The 20,117-nt window shown below is 37.1% G+C and overlaps 1 protein-coding gene across 16 annotated transcripts in view; it reads right to left on the bottom strand.

Moving 5' to 3' along the window:
- Positions 1-20,117, bottom strand: part of PHIP (PHIP subunit of CUL4-Ring ligase complex) — a 164,062-nt gene that overhangs the window by 126,220 nt on the left and 17,725 nt on the right. The window lies entirely within an intron of this gene.

Below are 20,117 nucleotides of genomic sequence, written 5' to 3'. Positions count from 1 at the left end.
TGTTTTCTTTTATCTAAATTACTGCTTTATGTTCTATGCTGAGACTTATGGACAAAGGAGATGCTCAATAAATATATGTTGACTGATCTGGAGGCACATTATAAATCTACAGATAATCTTTGAATATAAGGGTTTTTTTTTTTTTCCTGTGACTGGCACCTATATTGGATACTTGAGCACCACAGCTTCTCACGTGAATTTTGTTCCAGAGAAAATTAAATATATATACTAAATACCAATTAACACCAAGTCAAAGTCTAGCAATCATTCTCTAAAACTGGTAAAATGTGCATCTCTCAGGTATTATTTTTTTCCACAGCTCACGCAATTTTGCAAATCCAACCCCAACAGAAGTCAGTGAAGCAGCTTGGGTAGTTATAAAGCTGGATGCTTTACATGTTATAAAGCAATAATATTGTAATGAAAATTATATTATGCTTATATTTTTATCATAGCTATTACTTTATATTTTATTTCTCTCGCTATTAGCATATAAATTCTATACAACAATCCATCCGAACATCTGATAATGTCTCAAAGTTTGACAGTTTTGAGTTAGCATATTTAGGCTTAAGCTGGTTATACAATAATTTAATAGAGACTCTGTTTCTACCACAGTTTAGGTTCTGAAACATTTTTCTTAAGCCAAAAACAGCTTGGTCAAAGATATCTCCCAGTGCTTTGATTCCAAAAAGATTTAGTCCAAGAATCACACAAAATCACAGACATCAATTGTCCTGCTAAATGACAACTCAAATCATCTTGTCCAAATATCAAGGACCACTAACATCTCAGACTCACCTGTTGTGTCTGTAAGAAAATAAGTAATGATATTGACACAAAAAACTAATACTGTTACCAAGAAACACTTTAATACCCTCTATCCAAAATTTACAAAATTCTCAAAATGTCAAATTATGAAATTTAGATATGAAAATATAATTACACATAAAATATCAAAATTACTTCTTAATGATGATCAAACACTATTATATGCATGTCAGAATTTTTTGATGAATTCATTATAAAAATCATTTAAAAATCTAACCTGATAAAGTATCTTCTAAGCAAAAAGACTTCCAAAAGAAAATATTACTGTTGCCTCAAACATAGTCTTTACTGACTCTGACCTACACTGGAATTAAATCTTTATTTTTCATTCTGGGAGTCAAATGAAAAAGAATCGTCGCTCTTAGAAAGTTACTTTAGAGTCAACTTGTCAGTCAAACAAGACTTTCCAAAAACACTGTACGTGAAATACATTTATAGTTAAAACTACATTCCATTATATTCTTCATAATAGCTAGAAATTAACTACTATCTATACTATGGCTGATGTTAAAGGAGGTACCTAGAAGATTATTTACTCTCAGCCAATTTACAATCATTCTAACAGCTCTAAAAGTACAACAGTCAGAGAGACAATACGTAGAATGCCCAAGTGATAAACTGGAGTTCAAACTTTTAACTACAGGTGTCAGAAGAAAAAATATAAGTATGGGTCAGAAGGTGATACATATAGAAGGTGAAGAAGATGAATTTGAGGAGGCTCCTGACCAAACAGGTAGATAATTCTTACCAAGGGTAGTAGGATGTCAAAAGCTCATATTAGAATTCACATTTCCTTTTATTATACCACTAACATAACATAGTATCTGTCTTTCCCTTACAAAATCTTAAATACCAAGAACAGAAATTCTCTTCTATTTTGCACAATTACGTGATCTTAAGAATAAAAAATTAACAAATGAATCTTAAGATATACAAGATATTTCAATTTAATATATAGTTTTATGTCAGAAAGGCAAATGGCAATTATTCAATTTTTAAAGAAATTAATAACAGACTGGATTTCTAATTAAAAAGTTTCCTGCATTATAGGAATTTCTTAAATTTTATTAAATTAAAATATCAATTTTTAAAATGACTGGTTGAACAGACTAAAATGATACAAAGCAGTAAGTTATTTATGTAAAATAATTAATCTCAAGCCAAGTAGCATATATGACTTGGGCTTAAAAGTGCATTTATTTTGCTAAGTATGGTGATCAGAATTAGTCTTAAAGATTACCAAAGCAAACGAAGATCTTTTTCGTTTGGCAAATTCTTTCTTATTCTCCAGGGCTAGTTCAAGTGCCACTTCCCCAAGGAAGACTGGTAAATTTCAAACACATCCTCTGCTCAAAACTGTAACATCAACTTCTTTACATAACAGACTACCATACTCCTGCATAAATTGGTCACCTATTACTTCTCTTCTCTGGCCTTACCTGCTACTTCACCCCTGGCTTGCTCCAACCACTAACTTCTCCATCCTTCAGAGACATCAGAAATGCTCCTAACTTAGGGCTTTTGAGTTGGCTGTTTCCTCTGCTTAGAATGCTCCCGTTGTATATGGCTAATTCCCTGTACTTTAAAATTTTTTCTCAGATGTCTGTCACTTTCTGAATGAGGCCTAAACTGATCAGCTTATTAAATACAGCAACCCATCCACTATCACCCCCTGTAACTACCAATCCCCTTTATGTATTTCTACATTTGTTCTTAGTCCATCACTTATCATCTGGTAACAATCATTTACTTGCTAATTATGTTCACTGCTTATTTCCTGTTACCTCTTATTAACACAGCAAATTTCATACGGGCAGGACTTTGTTGTCTGTTTTGTTTTTTAACCTAAGAGTTAACAATGGTGGCTGTACTTATTAGATGACTAATACAAATTAGAGGAATTAGATATATTATGTATTAATAAACCAATTCATTTTAGGATAAAAAAAAAGTGTATTTCTTTTCATGACAAATTAAGAGGTACAAAACAGCTCTAAAGAGTATTTCAACTGCCTTGCTAAATGCATTTAACGTGGGGAAAAAACAAAAGTAAATATATTTACTCATTTTTCTGAAAACAGTATAGTAAATGTAGTAAAAATTCCAGAAAGTCTGTTACCCATTTGAAATACCAGTCCCTTTGAAGTAAAATAGTGAAAAGTGCCAACTGTAGCAAATTTCTCACAAAGCCCTTGTACAGAATCTGCAGAACTAATTACTAGGGATAAACAAAGGGCCAATGATTTCTTAAATATCAGACACAACCACATACTTATCTAGCTTGGTGGGGTCTTACCCATTTCTTCCCCAAGTACTGGAATAATAAATCAAACCCCCCCCCAGCAGTCATACCTTCTTAATAAGACTCGATCTATTCTCTAATTACAATAATAGATACTCAACTCAGAAAATGAGAACATCAATCAAAGAAGAAAAATTTGCAAATCATCTAAAGAAATCACTTAAAAATTTTCAAAAGTTTCCTCACAAACAGCATTTTAATAGCCATTCTCCATTTCTTAGTAAGAGATAGACTTTAGGCATGACAGACTTCAAATGTAACACTGTAGACTTGCTAAACTTCAATTCTTCCTTAGAAAAACAAACATAAACATCTCCCATAAAATATGCTTGGCTTTCATATTATATTGTTCTTTGACATCCTGTCATAATTTTTACACGATTTGATCAATAAATATTTTGCCTTTGTGATTTTTTTCTACTGCTTCAGTATGAAGAGGCCTACTCAGTCAACAGTACAATAAATAAGCCACTGACATTTTCTTCTTTGTGGTTAAAAATTCTCAGTTAACTTTTAATATGCATATGCAATTTTAACATATATTATTCATGAATCTCTAAAGATACTTTTCTTCCTAAATAGTCAATTACTTGTTCCAGCCTTTCCATTTACTAATCCTGTCTTTTCTATTAAATTGTGATTCTAGGGGCCACCAGTAGAGTGGTGGGCTAAGCCTCCACCTGTGGTGCCAGCATTCCATATGGGCAATGGTTCGAGTACCAGCTACTCTATTTCCAATCCAGCTCCCTGCTAATGTGGTTAGGAAGGAATCTGAGGAGTCCTGGAAGAAGCTCCAGTCTCCTGGTTTCAAGATCAGCCAGCTCCAACCAGTGTGGCCATTTGGGGAGTGAACGAGTAGCTGGAAGACCTTCCTCTCTGTCTCTGCCTCTGTAACTCTACCCCTCAAGTAAATAAATAAAATATATTTTTAAAAATGTGAAAGAATGAATTATGGATAATCAGGGCGTATGTTTCATTTAAATTTCCACAATGTTTTTTTTTTTAAAGATTTATTTATTTACTTGAAAGAGTTACACAGAGAGAGAAGGAGCAGTAGAGAGAAAGAGAAAGAGACAGACAGAAAGAGAGAGAGAGAGAGAAAGTTAGAGAGGTCTTCCATCCGATGGTTCACTCCACAATTGGCCACAACAGCCAGAGCTGTGCCAATCCGAAGCCAGGAGCCTAGAGCTTCTTCCAGCTCTCCCACGCAGGTGCAGAAGTCCAAGGACTTAGGCCATCTTCCACTGCTTTCCCAGACCACAGCAGAGAGCTAGATAGGAAGTGGAGCAGCCAGGACACGAACTGGCATCCATATGGGATTCCAGCACTGCAGGTGGCGGCTTTACCCACTACGCCAAAGCGCCGGACCCCACAATCTGTTTTAATAAAGGCTTTCTAATATAAGACTAATTAGGGGTAAGTGTTGTGGCACAACAAGAGGGTTAAGCCACTGCCTGAAATGTTGCATTCCACATGGGTGCTGTTTCATGTCCCAGGCTATTCTACTTCCAACCCAGGTCACCGCAAAAGTATCTGGGAAGTCAGTGGAGTACGGTCCAAGTGCTTCGGCTCCTGCACTAACATGAGATACCTTGAAGAAGCTCCTGGCTCCTGGCTTAAGCAAGGCCAAGCCCCAGCCATTCAGCCATTTGGGGAGTGAACCAGCAGATGGAAGATCTCTCTCTCTCTCTCTCTCTGTGTATAACTATGACTTTCAAATAATAAATTAAAAAAAAAACTAAACTCATTTCTAGAAAACAAGAGTTTAGAAATCTATGAACCCAAACTTCAGGAAACTGCAGAAACTGATAACCATAAGTATATGTGAAAATAAATTCCAAACTGATTTACCACTTATATGTGCCATGTCGATTTTAAGTGATAATTACATTTCCCAACAAATAATGATACATTACTCCAAGGAACAAGTTTTATAGATGTAACCATCCAAATTCATCACAAATACAAATAGTAGACTGTGTATGGTTTTGGTGATTTCAAAATTTCTATTACTGTATGGTGTGAAGTATTTAATAAGGCATAAAATGACATAAAATGTTACTCATTTTAGAGAACCACAAGTTAAAACAAATGAAAATAGAGCTATGACTGTGGATCACAAAAAAAAATAGCTAATTATAATTCACTAACAGAGAGATTATACTAAATTCAAACAATAAATACCTTGAGAAAATGTTATTAAAAAAGAAGGAAAACATCATGGCTTGGAGCTACACAAAGGTTCTTACTAGATGGACTTCAAGAATCTGATGACATTATATGCCAGAATTAATAATATGGCTAACTTTGAAAATACAATACACAATGTAGTGGTAAAGGCTACAGAACCTTATTTCACGTAGCAGGTTTGGAAAATAATGGCTAATATTTACTAAGTGCTTTACTACATGCCAGACACAATTCAAAGCACTTTACATATATTCTTTAGTTTTAAGAGTTATTTAAATATTTGAAAGTTAGAATTATAGAGAGAGGTATCTTCCATCCAATGATTCACTCTCCAGATGGTCACAATGGTCAGGGCTGAGTGAGGTTGAAGCCAGGAGCCAGGAACTTCTTCCACATGTCCCATGAGGGTGGCAGAGGCCCAAACACTTGGACCATCTTCTGCAGCTCTTCCCAGGCCATTTCAGGGAGCTGGATCAGAAGCGGAGCAGCGGCGACATAAACAGGCACATATGGGATGCTAGCATCACAGGTAGTGGCTTTTTTACTGTTATGCCGCAACACCAGCCCCACTTCACATATATTGTTATTTAACCTTCAACCATCCTGTGAATTGAGTACAATTATGATCCCCAATAAAGAAAGATTTATCAGTTAGGAAACTGAAGGGCTAAACGTAACTTGTGCAGAGGTGAAGACCAGGTCTGACTCAGTCTAGTATCAAGTAGTATATTATTAACTACTATGTGCTGAAAATGCAGAAAAATACTACAAAAACAATGAGACTGATTTCTGAGCTGTTATGTTTTTCAAGCTTTTTCCATTGAGCATATATGCAATCTAATTAATGTCTTAATTAAATTTGTCAATCTACCTCAAGAACCCAAAACAGAATTAGGGAAAGTACAGGGACCAGCACTGTGGCGCAGCGGTCAATGCCCTGGCCTGAAACACCGGTATCCCATAAGGGCTCCGGATCGAGACCCAGCTGCTCCACTTCCAATCCAGCTCTCTGCTATGGCCTGGGAAAGCAGTAGAGGACGGCCCAAGTCCTTGGGCTCGGGCACCCATGTGGGAGACCCGGAGGAAGTTCCTGGCTCTGGATCAGCCCAGCCACTGTGGCCATTTGGGGAGTAAACCATCAGGTGGAAGACCTCTCTCTCTTTCTCTCTCTCTCTCTGCCTCACTCTGCATAACTCTGACTTTCAAATAAATAAATAAATCTTTAAAAAAAAAGTATAAAATATCTTGAAATACTGTTATATTCAAAGATTGATAAAAATACACTCAAGGATAAACACGTAAAATTTAATTCATTATAAAAAAACTAAAAACAATATATTACAGTATATGAACGTGTATTATACTACCAAGAACAATTATTTCTTATCTGACAGTTGGTTGAAAACTGATTTACTGCTAAAAAAAAAAAATTCACTGGTCAGTGTTGTGGTATAGCTAGTAACACCGCTGCCTGTGATGCTGGCTGTTCCACTTCAAATCCAGCTTCCTGGCTACTGACCTGAGAAAAGCAGCAGAAGATGGCACAAGTGTTTGAGTCCCTACTAACCACGCAGGAGACCCAGATGAAGCTCCTGCTCCTAGCTTTGACCTGTCCCAGCACTGGCTACGGCGGCCATCTGTGGAGCGAACCAGCGGATGGAGGATTGCTCTCTCTTTCTTCAAAATAAATAAATAAAGCTCTGATTCAAAAGTTCTAAGAATACAACAGGCTATCAAATTTCCTTCCTATTGAAGTTTTAAAAAAAAAAAACATATCAAAGATAGTTTAGTTTCCATTTTTTACTATTTAAGAGGGACCCGTACAATGAGGAACATTTAAGTCACTGTAGAGCCACACTGGAAAGGATTGCGATGATAATTCTTCTGAGGTTACTAATATAGATATTTGCAGGAAATGACAATGAAATATTCATAATTAGATAATTATGGGATAAGTGGGTAATTTCCCAGGATAATCTGGAAATAATTCAACACAAGTTGGTTTATTTCTATAGCATTAGCTGGTCTCTATACCATCCTGCAACAGTATACATGGGGCACATGAACAAGACCAACAAATCACAGTAATGGTAACTATAATGAACGATATCCCCAACTTCAGCTAAAATGAGAAGGAGCTATAACCTAAGAAGGATAACCCTGTAATCAACTTTTTATCCACAAAAAAAAAAAAAAAAGTGTGAGTGTGAGGGGCAGGAAATAAACAGGGAAAAGAGTAAAGAGAAATATCACCTGGGCAAACACAGCTTTTATCAGCATTTCTCTCCTCATTTTAGTACTGTAACTAAAATAATTATTATGCGCAGTAGTTATTCACTGAATCTTTACTTATTCAATTTTGGTGTTTAGTTATGCCTCCTATTTGAAACACATGTTTCTAAGCAAATATCATAAAGATGAATAATGTGTGAAAATACTCCAAAAACTGAAAGAAAAAAGAAAGTGACCAGATAATGATTCCAAGAGTTAAGCAAAAAAATTGCATGAACCAAGTATATAATAAGCATTAAAAATGGGCAGATACTAAAATTAGTAAAAAATATTATTTATTTGCCCACTTCTTTTCTTTCCTGGAAACTGGTCTAAAACAATTTCAAACAGAAAACACTGTAACGGTTCAAAGTTTTGTTTTAAATATTTTTAAATGCTTTTACACTTATTTTAACTCAAAAACATTTTTAAATATTTTTTAAGTTAGCAGTTTCATGTCAAACATTTTAATCATTCAGTTTTGAGTCAACCATCTATGGGCTAGGGGGTATAACAGGGAAAAAGAAAAGACATGTACTTACCCCCTCATGGAGATTGCAGTCAAGCAAGGGAGAAAGACATGAAACAAGGACTTACAACAATGATAACTATTATCAATTAGAAGATATAGGGAAATCTTGAAATATATAGCAAAGGGTTCTAAACATTTGCAGCAGAGGCAGGAGGGGATGACAGTGGTATAAATCAAGGAGTCTGGGTAGACTTCTCTGAGTAACTGACATTTAAACCAAAACTTGAAAAATGAACAGCCAAAGAATGGTGATAAGGTAAGCATATTTCAGGATGAGAAACAGCATGTACAATGGCCTAGGCTGAGAACAGCACAGCATTCAAGCAGTATAAAGTTAGGCATGACTAACACACAGAGCACAAAAGAGCAAATGTCAAGAGACGAGACTGAGAAAGTGCAGAGCAGACTACAGAGTGCCTCACAAGCTATGCTGAGCATTTTGAGCTAAATTCAAGTAATAATAGGTTGAAGGTTTTTGGGAAGAAAAGAATACAGCAGTATAGCAAGATTTGCTTTGGGATAATTTATTACAGTTTTCTCTCTTGACAATGAGAATGGTTTGGAAAGGATGTAACTAAAAGCAAAAGCTGATTTTACAAAAGAAATCAAAAGGTTAAAAAACAAAATTTCATTTAGAAAAGATTTAATCAATTCAACACCAAGATAAGAGTTTTCTCAAGAAACCAAAATTCTCACAAATTTAAATATTTATCTGGCAATACTTAAAAGAACATACCATGTTTCCTTGTTTCTAAAGTTCATACACTGAAGCATAATTCAAATGACTGCCATATCCAAAACAATAAATGGATACAACCTATACAACATTAGTGCATTAAAAACTTTAAAAAGAAGGCAAAAAGTGCTATAAAAATGTGACATAAAGTTAAATGCATGGGATCTGAAGCAAAATAAACAGAGATCTCACAGAATTAATTACCACCTCTCAAAGCATCAATTTCTTCATTAATAAAGTTGGGTTATCTTATAACTGTTATTTAAAGCAAATAAATATTTTCCATACTCAAAAGTATTTTATACTAACATCTATAGGAACTGTCCCTAACCAACCAAATCCCCAAGTATCATAGAAGTAAATATGACTAAAAATATTTTTCTTTTGCCTTTCAAGAATTTTGTGGAAGATTTTTCCCCTGCAGCTTTTTTTAAGGAGCTAAGCAAATTTCTATTCCATTTATACAAATATCTACTCAGTTTGATCAGACTTTCTAATTTCAAAGTATGTATAGAAAAATGCTGAAATCCTAACTTCAAAAGAGCTTCCAAAAAAATTCAAAATAAAAAGAGTTCTGGGGCTGTTGTTGTGGTATAGTGGATGAAGCCACAGCCGGGGACAATGTCATCCCATATGGGTGCTGGTTCATGCCCTGGCTGCTGCTCCTCTTATCCAGCTCCCTGCTAATGTGCCTAGGAAAGTGGTGGAAGATAGCCCAAATACTTGAGACCCAGAAGAAGCTCCTGGCCCTAGATTTCCTGGCCCAGCCCTAGCCTTTATAGCAATTTGGGAAGTGAATCAGCAAATGGAAGATCTCGATCTCTCTCTCTCCTTCTTTCTAACTCTGCCTTTCTCTCTTCCTTTCTCTAACTCTGCCTTTCAAATACATAAATCTTTTTTTTTAATTAAAGACTTATTTACTTATAAGTCAGAATTACTGAGAGAGAGAAATATAGAGACATATTTGATCCATTGGTTCACTCCCCAAATGGCTACAATGGCTAGGGCTGGACGAGGCCAAAGCCAGGAACCCAGAGCTTCTTCCAGGTCTTCCACATGGGCATAGGGGTCCAAGCACTTGGGCCATCCTCTGCTGGTTTCCCAGACACATCAGCACAGAGCTAGATTGGAAGTGGAGCAGCCAGAACTAGAACCAGCACCCATGCGGGATGCCGGTAGATGGCCACTTAACCCATGCACCACAACAGCAGCCCCAACAAACAAACTGTAACAACAGCAACAAAAAAAAGTCAGAGATCTTATGAGAATATATATAGTTTGCCTCCTTCAAGCAGATATGAAAATTCAATATAAAAAACAGTAATCACTCCAGAAAAGTGTAAAAGCTCCTCAAAAAGTTCATATTATGAAAATTATGAAAAAATGATTATTATGAAATCTATGCATGGATTTCAGAATTTGCGTCAAAATAAACATCTTTTAATGCAATTTTCCATGAACTTTTGATGTGCACTCATATATGATGCAAATTAAAGGGAAATCACTAATGCTTCCTAATTGCTACTGGAATTGCTTGCCTAATATATCAGCAAAAAAGGGTAGCAGAGGAGATCTTTCATCAAGTCTGTAATCTAAAAATAAACTTCTTTCTATTATTTATAAAAGAAACTAAAACAGAGCTACAGGAGCAGTGATTTTAAACTCTCTTAAGGAAGCCGGCGCCGCGGCTCACTAGGCTAATCCTCCGCCTAGCGGCGCCGGCACACCGGGTTCTAGTCCCGGTCGGGGCGCCGGATTCTGTCCCGGTTGCCCCTCTTCCAGGCCAGCTCTCTGCTGTGGCCAGGGAGTGCAGTGGAGGATGGCCCAGGTGCTTGGGCCCTGCACCCCATGGGAGACCAGGAAAAGCACCTGGCTCCTGGCTCCTGCCATCGGATCAGCGCGGTGCGCCGGCCGCGGCGGCCATTGGAGGGTGAACCAACGGCAAAAGGAAGACCTTTCTCTCTGTCTCTCTCTCTCGCTGTCCACTCTGCCTGTCAAAAAAAAAAAAAAAAAAAAAAAAAAAAAAAAAAAAAAACTCTCTTAAGGAAACTCATTTTTCAAACTTTTGCCCCCCTTTATCAATCGTAATAACAAATTCAAGCAAAATAAAAAATTTTCTATGTTACATATGTTTAACTTGGGCATGACGGATATTAACTTTATTCCTCTAAAAACCACAGAAAACACCATAAAAGTTTGGGAGTTTCTCACAGCTAACTTGTTTTTAAGAGACAAAAAGAACAGAAGGCATAGAGGGGTAGAGAGAAAAAAGTGAAAAAGTCTAATACTGTCCCAAAGAGAAACAGGAAGATCATTAATGTAACAGATTAAAAATTCAAAATAAAAAGAGTTCTGGGGCTGTTGTTATGGTATAGTGGGGGGGGGGGGGGAACCACAAAGTCCAAAACAAAATAGCTAAGTCCGAAATCATTAAACAAAAACACAAACTATAAAACTGTAAAATTATGACTAGAAAAGCTGAAGAAAAATGAGCTCTAAAAAAAAAGTTACTGAGAAAACCAAAGTAGAAATAAATATATTTAAAAGATGAATATATATCTAAGTAGGGTTAAAATACGAATTCAGTTGATTGAAAAAAGGGAAAGAACAAGACTGAGTAGAGAATATTAGGAAAAAATGAACAAGAAAAAACCCACAGATTATGATCTCACACTTTACTGAATTATATATTATATGGTAAATCTTACAGCTTCATAACATAAAGCAATCTTTCTAATAATTATGTAAAAACATATGAGGAAATGGGCATTGTGGCCCAGCAGGTTAAGCTTCCACTTAAGATGCCCTAGTCCCATACAAAGTTCCAGATACTCTTTCCATCCAGCTAGCTGCTAATGTGTCTGGGAAGCAGTGGATAATGGCTCAGGTACTTTGAGTTGCTGCCACCCACATGGGAACCCAGATTGGGTTCCAGGCTCCTAGTTTCCACCTGGCCCAGCACCAGCTGTTGTGGCCATTTAGGGAGTGAACCAGTGCATGGAATGGTGCTCTCATACACTCTCTCTCTTCTCTCTCTGCCTTTCAAGTAGATGAAAACAAACACTAAAAAAGGAAATATATGAGAAAGAAAAAAGAAAATCAAGAGTCTAGAAAATGAACTCCTGATTAAGCATTACAAAACTATCAACTGCAGAATAATTCAAACTTGGAAATGTGATGAGGGTACTTTCAAAAAGTTTATGAAAAATGGAATTAAAAGATGTCTATTTTAGTGCAAAAAATTTTGAAATCCAAGTATGAGTGGTCTTCAAAAAGCTCATGGAGGATGTATATTATGATAAAAATATGCCTGAATATCAAACATTTTCTGTACCAAAATAAAATCTCTTAATTCTATTTTCCTAAGAACTTTTCGAAGTACTCTTATATAACACTGGAAATGAGAAAAGTATTTTCTTCAAAGATCTGCATGTAGTTTTTTTTTACTTTTTTTTTTTTTTTTTGCCAGGCAGAGTTAGTGAAAGAGACAGAGAGTTATAGACAGTGAGATCGAGACAGAGAGAAAGGTCTTCCTTTTTTTTTCCATTGGTTCACTCCCTTAATGGCCGCTACAGCTGGCGCTGTGCCGAGCCAAAGCCAGGAGCCAGGTGCTTCCTCCTGGTCTCCCATGTGGGTGCAGGGACCCAAGCACTCAGGCCATCCTCCGCTGCCCTCCTGGGCCACAGCAGAGAGCTGGACTGGAAGAGGAGCAACCAGGACTAGTACCCGGTGCCCCAACCAGGATTAGAACCCGGGGTGCAAGTGCCACAGGCAGAGGCCTAGCCAAGTGAGCCACAGCGCCAGCCTGCATGTAGTTTTAATAACTCCTTGCTGCCTCTGTTCAAATTAGGCTTTTTTTTTTTTTTTTTTTTTTTGACAAGGCAGAGTGGACAGTGAGAGAGAGAGAGACAGAGAGAAAGGTCTTCCTTTGCCGTTGGTTCACCCTCCAATAGCCGCTGTAGCGCACTGCACTGCGGGCGGCGCATCACGCTGATCCGAAGGCAGGAGCCAGGTGCTTCACCTGGTCTCCCATGCAGATGCAGGGCCCAAGGACTTGGGCCATCCTCACTGCACTCCCGGGCCACAGCAGAGAGCTGGACTGGAAGAGGGGCAACTGGGACAGAATCCGGTGCCCTGACTGGGACTAGAACCCGGTGTGCCGGCGCCGCAGGCGGAGGATTAGCCTATTGAGCCGCGGCACCAGCCTCAAATTAATTTTATCAGAAAATCACAAACATAGACAAGATCTAAGATTCCTTGTAACATTCAGGCTCCTTAGCATTAATTGGATGTTTCTGTAATAAAGCTATTTCTCAAGGCAAAGCTTCATTTTTAAGAACTGGATTTCTCAAAACTATTCATCCTCACTCATTCAGACAACAGAACTTAACAGTAACAATTCTGAAAATCAACAAGTGAAACACAAAGGTAGGGAAGCACTTAGTCAAGACACCAAAAGATGAAAAATGAAAGACCTAGAGATAAAAAGTTTACTTTGTTCAAATGGCAAATGTAAGAAAAATGCAAACAAAATGATCAGTTTTTGAGTGCTTTAATTTACTCTATTACAGTCTTTTTCACAAGATAAACATGCATTTAACTTATCTCCAAATATAAATTTAAAAGCTGCAAGATATGTCTCTTCTAATCTCCCCCTGCTGATACCCACTTACTATTGATGTACAATTGTGTATCGTAGAAAATAAACTATACCTGACTAATGAGGTAAAGGAAAGGACACCAGAAATTCCTTAGTGCTTCTACAGGCAATGGTGCCTATACCTATACATTCACATCTCTCCTCCACAGTAAATGAATTACAAATTAAAAACAACAGATTGATTAGAAGTAATAACAACAGATAACAGATTGGTGAGGTCTTTTGTTTGCTTCTGTAAACTGTATTAAAGGAGGATCTAGAGCTCTGCAAAGCAGCCAACCACCTTGGGTCTCCTCCCCTAAGTCTAAGACTACTTCAATTTTCAAAATCTACATCAATGACTAGGAGGTACAAAGTAGTTGGAATTTATAAGCAGATAAAATGAAGTAAGAAAACACAGACATAGCCTCAAGTGGTTCTTAAATTGTATAGGAATGGGATTTAATATTCTAAGTGTAATGAACATATAAATTAGCTCACTCACAATCCTTAATTTCTTAAAATAATTTTTTGAATTTTTTTCCCCTTCTTATATCAAAGCTATGCTTGGACTAAATCTCTTGTCTTCTTCCTACCAATTATTTCGTTTCTTTTATCTTTTACCCAACTCTTAACTTTTCTTGTGCCAGTGCATCACAACAATTCCCAATAGTCTTTTTACTTAATATGTACTAAAGAGATGGGCTTATCGAGTAACATAATTTTTGCCTTCCAGTACCTAAGGGTAGAGAACCCAAAGGTAAACACATAACCACAACCATGTAATAAAAGCTACAATAGGGCCAGTGCTATGTCGTACTAGGCCAAGCGTCCACCTAGGGCGCCAGCATCCCACACTGGCACCTACTCCTGTCCCAGCTGCTCCTATTCTGATCCAGCTCTCTGCTTATGCCCTGGGAAAGCAAGAGAGGATGGCCCAAGTACTTGGGAGATCCACAAGAAGCTAGCTCCTGGCTCCTGGCTTCTTTGGATCAGTCCAGCTCCAGCTGTTGCAGCCATTTGAGGAGTGGAGACCTTTCCTCTCTGTTTCTCCCTCTGTTTGTCATTCTACCTCTCAAATAACAAAAAACAAAAAACAAAAAATGCTAAAACAGAGATAAATACACTGATTTCTGCCCAGTGACATCTAAGTTTTAAAAAGTGAACAGACATTCAGATGTACAAACAGAAATCCAGAGGAAATAAAACATGTTCAGAGACAAAGGGATGAAAAAACAAAGGAGAGGGCCAATTTTAAGAACTGCCAAAGAATAGTACAAAGCTAAAGCTCAGGTACAGATTAGGGAAGGGTACTGTGGACACTATTGGAAATCAATGGGGGTAAAGAGGAAGCATGACATGATTGATCCTATTTGTATTCATAAAGTTTAAAGCAATATTAATTTTGCCCTGGGGATACTACCATTGTGTAAAGACCTTTTTTATTAACATATAATACTTGTATATTTTTATATAGAGTACAGTGTAATATTTTTACACATGTATATAGAATTTACTGACCAAATTAGAATTTCCAGTTCTTTATTTGTTTAGAGCGTTTGAGCTCCTCTTCTACTATTTCTTTATAAAACATGTTACAGAGAGGAGCAGAGACAGAGAAAGAAAAAGTTTTTTCTTTTTTTTTTTTTTTTTTTTTTGACAGGCAGAGTGGACAGTGAGAGAGAGAGACAGAGAGAAAGGTCTTCCTTTGCCGTTGGTTCACCCTCCAATGGCCGCTGCGGCCCGCGCACCGCGCTGATCCGATGGCAGGAGCCAGGTGCTTCTCCTGGTCTCCCATGGGGTACAGGGCCCAAGCACTTGGGCCATCCTCCACTGCACTCCCAGGCCACAGCAGAGAGCTGGCCTGGAAGAGGGGCAACCGGGACAGAATCCGGCGCCCCGACCGGGACTAGAACCCGGTGTGCCGGCGCTGCAAGGCGGAGGATTAGCTTAGTGAGCCGCGGCACTTGCCGAAATAAAAAGTTTTTTCATCCACTGGCTCGCTCCTCAAATGGCCCCCAACAGCCGGGGCTGGGCCAGGCCAAAGTCTAGAGCCCAAAGCTTTTTCTGGGTCTCCCACATGGACACAGGGGCCCAAGCAGTTAAGCATCTTCCACCGCTTTCCCAGGCACATTAGCAAGGAGCTGGATGAGAAGTGGAGCAGCGGAATCTCAAACTGGCGTCCATATGAGATACTGTTGTTGCTTAACCTGCTACGCCACAATGTCATCCCCTGGAGACTTTTCATTGCCACCAGAAGTTGGGGGTGTGTTACCAGCAATCAGCAGGTAGAAACCAGGGATGAATACCCTACAATGCTTGAGACAGCTGCCTACAAAAAGATCTATCTGGTTCAAAATATTAACAATGACAAGGTTAAGAAACTCTGGTTAGAGTTAAATCCTAAGGTATAAAAAACAGACTAGGGGTAGGGATCAGGACAATGCATAAATTCTAGGACAGCAGAGGCCATGTTCTTGTTTACCTGGAGAATCCAGAACGTAGTTAGTGCCAGATAAATATAAGGACTCAATATTTATTGGTGAGTGAAGGAATGAAATAGTCCCAGCAAGAAGTGTATCAAGGCTTGAAATGTAGCTATGGCGATAGTAGGTAGAACAGATTCAAGAGAGTGTAACAAAATATACAAATCTTATTTACTAAACAGACATAAGAAATGAACATTAAATCTAAAATTACTTCCAGGCTTGTGCCTTGGAATAATAAGTTTCAGAGAGTCAAACGTCCTATTTCAGACATTTTTAAGTTTGGAAAAAAATGGGAGATATTCAAATAGAGAGGTCTAACAGTTTACCTGAGAAAATCCAATCTTGCCACTACTCTATCTTAAATAATTCTGAGTTGCAGCAAAAAGTTCAATCAAAAATGAAAAAAACCCTAACAGTTGCAGTATCGCATTCAGGATTGGATCTTGGAAAAATATAATTAGTGAAAAAATTTGGTGAGATATGAAAAAGGTCTGCTATTTAGTTCACAGTAATACATATACTGGTTGAACAGTTTTGAAACACACAGTAGGTGATGGAAAATTATAACATCCGAGATAAGCTTCATGAAGGGTATACAAGAGTTCTTTGAACTACCTGTGTAACTTTCAATAAATAATTTCTTATTCCAAAATTAAAAGTTTACTTAAAAAAGAACACTATACCAAATAAAATTTCCATATTTGGGATCTGTATTAAGCATTTTGGAGTGTGCATTGTGGCACAGGAGGGTAAGCCACCACTTGGGAGGCCCACATCCCAAATCAAAGTTCTGATTGGGTCCTGGGCTCTACTTCAGATATGGCTTCTTGCTACCTCATCTTGGGATACAACAGGTGATGGCTTAAGCACTTGGTACTCTACCACTCATATGGGAAACCCAGATGGAATTTCAGGATTCTGGCTCTGCCCTAGCCAAACCCTGGCTATCGCAGACATTTACAGAGTGAACCAGCAGATAGAAGATAAGCTTATCCCTGTCTGTCTGCCTCCTCTGTTACTCTAAGTAGATTAATATAAATAACTTTTTTAAAAATTTAAATCTGTACTTTAAAAAAAGCTAAAACGTGAAGAGTTTTTTCTTACTTTTATTGATACTTGGTAATACACTGAGCAAGGACAGAACAAAGAAAACTTTTTAAAGGAAGCCAGGCAGAAAGTGGCAAAAGCAAAAGTACAAACGTTCAGATTTATTAAAAATGTTCATCTGGGGGCCGGCGTTGTGCCATAGGGGGTAAGGCTGCCGCATGCAGGGCTGGCATCGCATATGGGTGCTGGTTCAAGCCCCAGCTGTTCCACTTCCCATCCAGCTCTCTGCTATGGCCTGGGAAAATAGTAGAAGATGGCCCAAGTCTTTGGGCCCTGCACCCACATGGGAGACTCAGAGGAAGCTCCTGGCTCCTAGGTTCAGATCGGCACAGCTCTGACCGTTGCAGCCAACTGGGGAACTGAATTAGCAGATGGAAGACCTCTCTCTCTCCCTGTCCTTCTCTCCCCATATACCTCTTTTAAGTACATAAATAAATCTTTAAAACAAAATGTTCTTCTGATCTATTCTTGACCATAGCTTGAAATTATACATTGTATCACTACGCAAGAAAACTATTCTGCCCAAGAAACCTGATTAATTTTTTCTTCCCATCATCATCAACTTCACAACTTTTCGGCAACATCAAGACAAACTATTGTACACCATGGTGAAGTCGAAAAGACATGACACTAAACTATAACAATGTAAGTACAATTTGAGCAGTCCGATTTCTCTTTACTGATTACAAAAACTGTATATAAATACAACTTTTTAAAAAGTAAGCAAAATTGGATCTAGTACAGATAAATAAGAAATCTTAGTATAAAGAACTAAGATTTTCATGAAAATGTGAAAAGAAAAAAGTTTATCTTAATGTCTAACAATGAATGTTTAGCACCTAATTCTGTTACCTGAATCAATAAGCCACACTTCTATAACTTGATACAAAACCCAATGTATTTTTGTCACATATGGTACTCCCTATACCCAGGTCAGCAGTTATTTCCTGATCTGACCTAAAATATTTTAGCTGATTCTGAAAGTTGTAGCATCTTTTTGCAAAGATAATAACAACAATAATAATAACTAACACCTATTTTCTGGAGTAGCCAAGTGTTGTTATTATTGTTAACTTACTGGGATTAAAGCATGGCATAATAGAGTCAAACTGTCTGGACTGAATCCTGGTTTTACATCCCACTGACTGTGTGGCCTTGGTTACCAAACCTTTCTATGCTTCAGTTTCTTTCTCCATAAAATAAAAATTGTTCCTCTACTAAACTATTTAAGAGTTTAAAAGAAAATGTTAATGGAAAATGTTCAGGAAAGTGCCTGGCACATAGTAATTACTCACAAAGAAAACATTAAGAGGAAAGTTATTTACCATCAATCACTCTTAAAACTTTCATTGCCTACCACTGGGCTACCTGACAAATGTATTGAAAGAACATGCATATCATATTAATGTTATTATGTGGATGTGCAATTTTTCAGAGAGAGTATAAACTCTTCCCTACAGGAGAAAGATCCTATATTTTACCATTCCTTTCTTTCAGGAAAACGATTCTACCCCTTAGTATAATTTTTTAAGTGCAAACATACCCTACTCCTTCAAATCCTTTGTTGTTTTAATGATTGTTCATCATAGTAAAACTATGTATTGAAATTATTGTTTAACATGGACAATCCTGTTTACAAACAAAGGAACATGACTATCCATGATTACCTACCATGCAAATATCACATATGACACCTTTGGAAAATAGGTCAGAAAAAATTATCCAGAATGTATCAGAGACAGCAAGATATAAAACATAGAGTAGAGGATAGGATAACAGAGTATAAAATGAAAGTCTTCCATTTGTTTAACAGAGTCCTAGAGAAGGAGAGAGAGAATGGAGTGAACAGGTTATTGCAAGAGATAATGGCTGAGAATTCTTCAATGCCAACAAAAGACATTACAGATTCAAGAAGCCTAAAACAACTCAAACCAAGATAAACAAAAGAAGCTAACAGCAAGATGTATCACAGGCAAACCTCAGAAAATCAAAGCGAAAGAAAAAAATCTTAAACGTAACCATAAAAAAAGATCACCTTCAAAGTAGCAAGTTAGATAATAGATTTAAACCCAAATGTATCAACACTTACATACAAAGAACTAAATGCTCCAGGTAAAACAAAATGATCTTTATATTGGGCTTTTAAAGTCATTTCTATGTTTTTTTTAACAGTTAAGAAAAATAAAAAGATACCAAAAGCTTGAAAGTAAAATGGAAAAAAATACATAAGTAAACACCAAATACAAGCTGTATAAAACTATAATAATGACTATCAGGATAGTACGTATTGAGAAAAGGAAGAAGGAAAATTTGGATAAATGGAAAAGATAGATAACATTCCCAGATAGGTAGCAGACTAGGGGTGGGAGATGAGCCCATAATTCAAATGTGAGAGTCTCTGAAAGGAGTTTACTTAACGGTAGAGAAGCACAATACCATTGAAATATCATCATCAACCTCTTTATATTATCTTGAACAGAAAAATGATACAGCAGAGTTAGAACTGAGTAGGATTAATATTATAGTGTTACATAATATACCAGAAGGGAGTGGCAAAAAACACCAAAAATAAGACTATTTTGGAGAATGATGTATTAATCCAGGCAAGATAAGAGTTTGGTAGAAGTAGAGATCAAACGCATGGGTCTAGGAAGCATTTCAAGAAGAAGATATTTCTGCGTTAGTTTTCCTTCTTTGAGACTTTAAAAACAAAAACTGCACACTGCCTCTAAAAGACAATCCAGTGATTTCTGTTTTCTACCAGTATAACTATTCTGAATTATGATACCAATGCTCATTCACTAAATCTAACAATATACGTTTTGGTAAGGAATTTTTTTCAAAAATAAATACTAATGAGCTAATTAGCCTTTATAACACATTATAATACACAATTACATAATTATGACAAGATTAGAAAAAACTGATGGCATTAACGATGACTTTAAATGCTGACATATATAACATGAAGTACTATGATAACATACAATACAAAGAGAGTCTTTTTAATTTACAAAAAT

Source organism: Oryctolagus cuniculus, chromosome 5, assembly GCF_051225735.1.
Source record: "Oryctolagus cuniculus isolate XC-2025 breed Fujian yellow rabbit chromosome 5, ASM5122573v1, whole genome shotgun sequence".
NCBI lineage: Eukaryota > Metazoa > Chordata > Mammalia > Lagomorpha > Leporidae > Oryctolagus > Oryctolagus cuniculus.
Note: the sequence above shows the minus strand (reverse complement) of the source record. Positions and strands in the feature narration are given on the sequence as shown.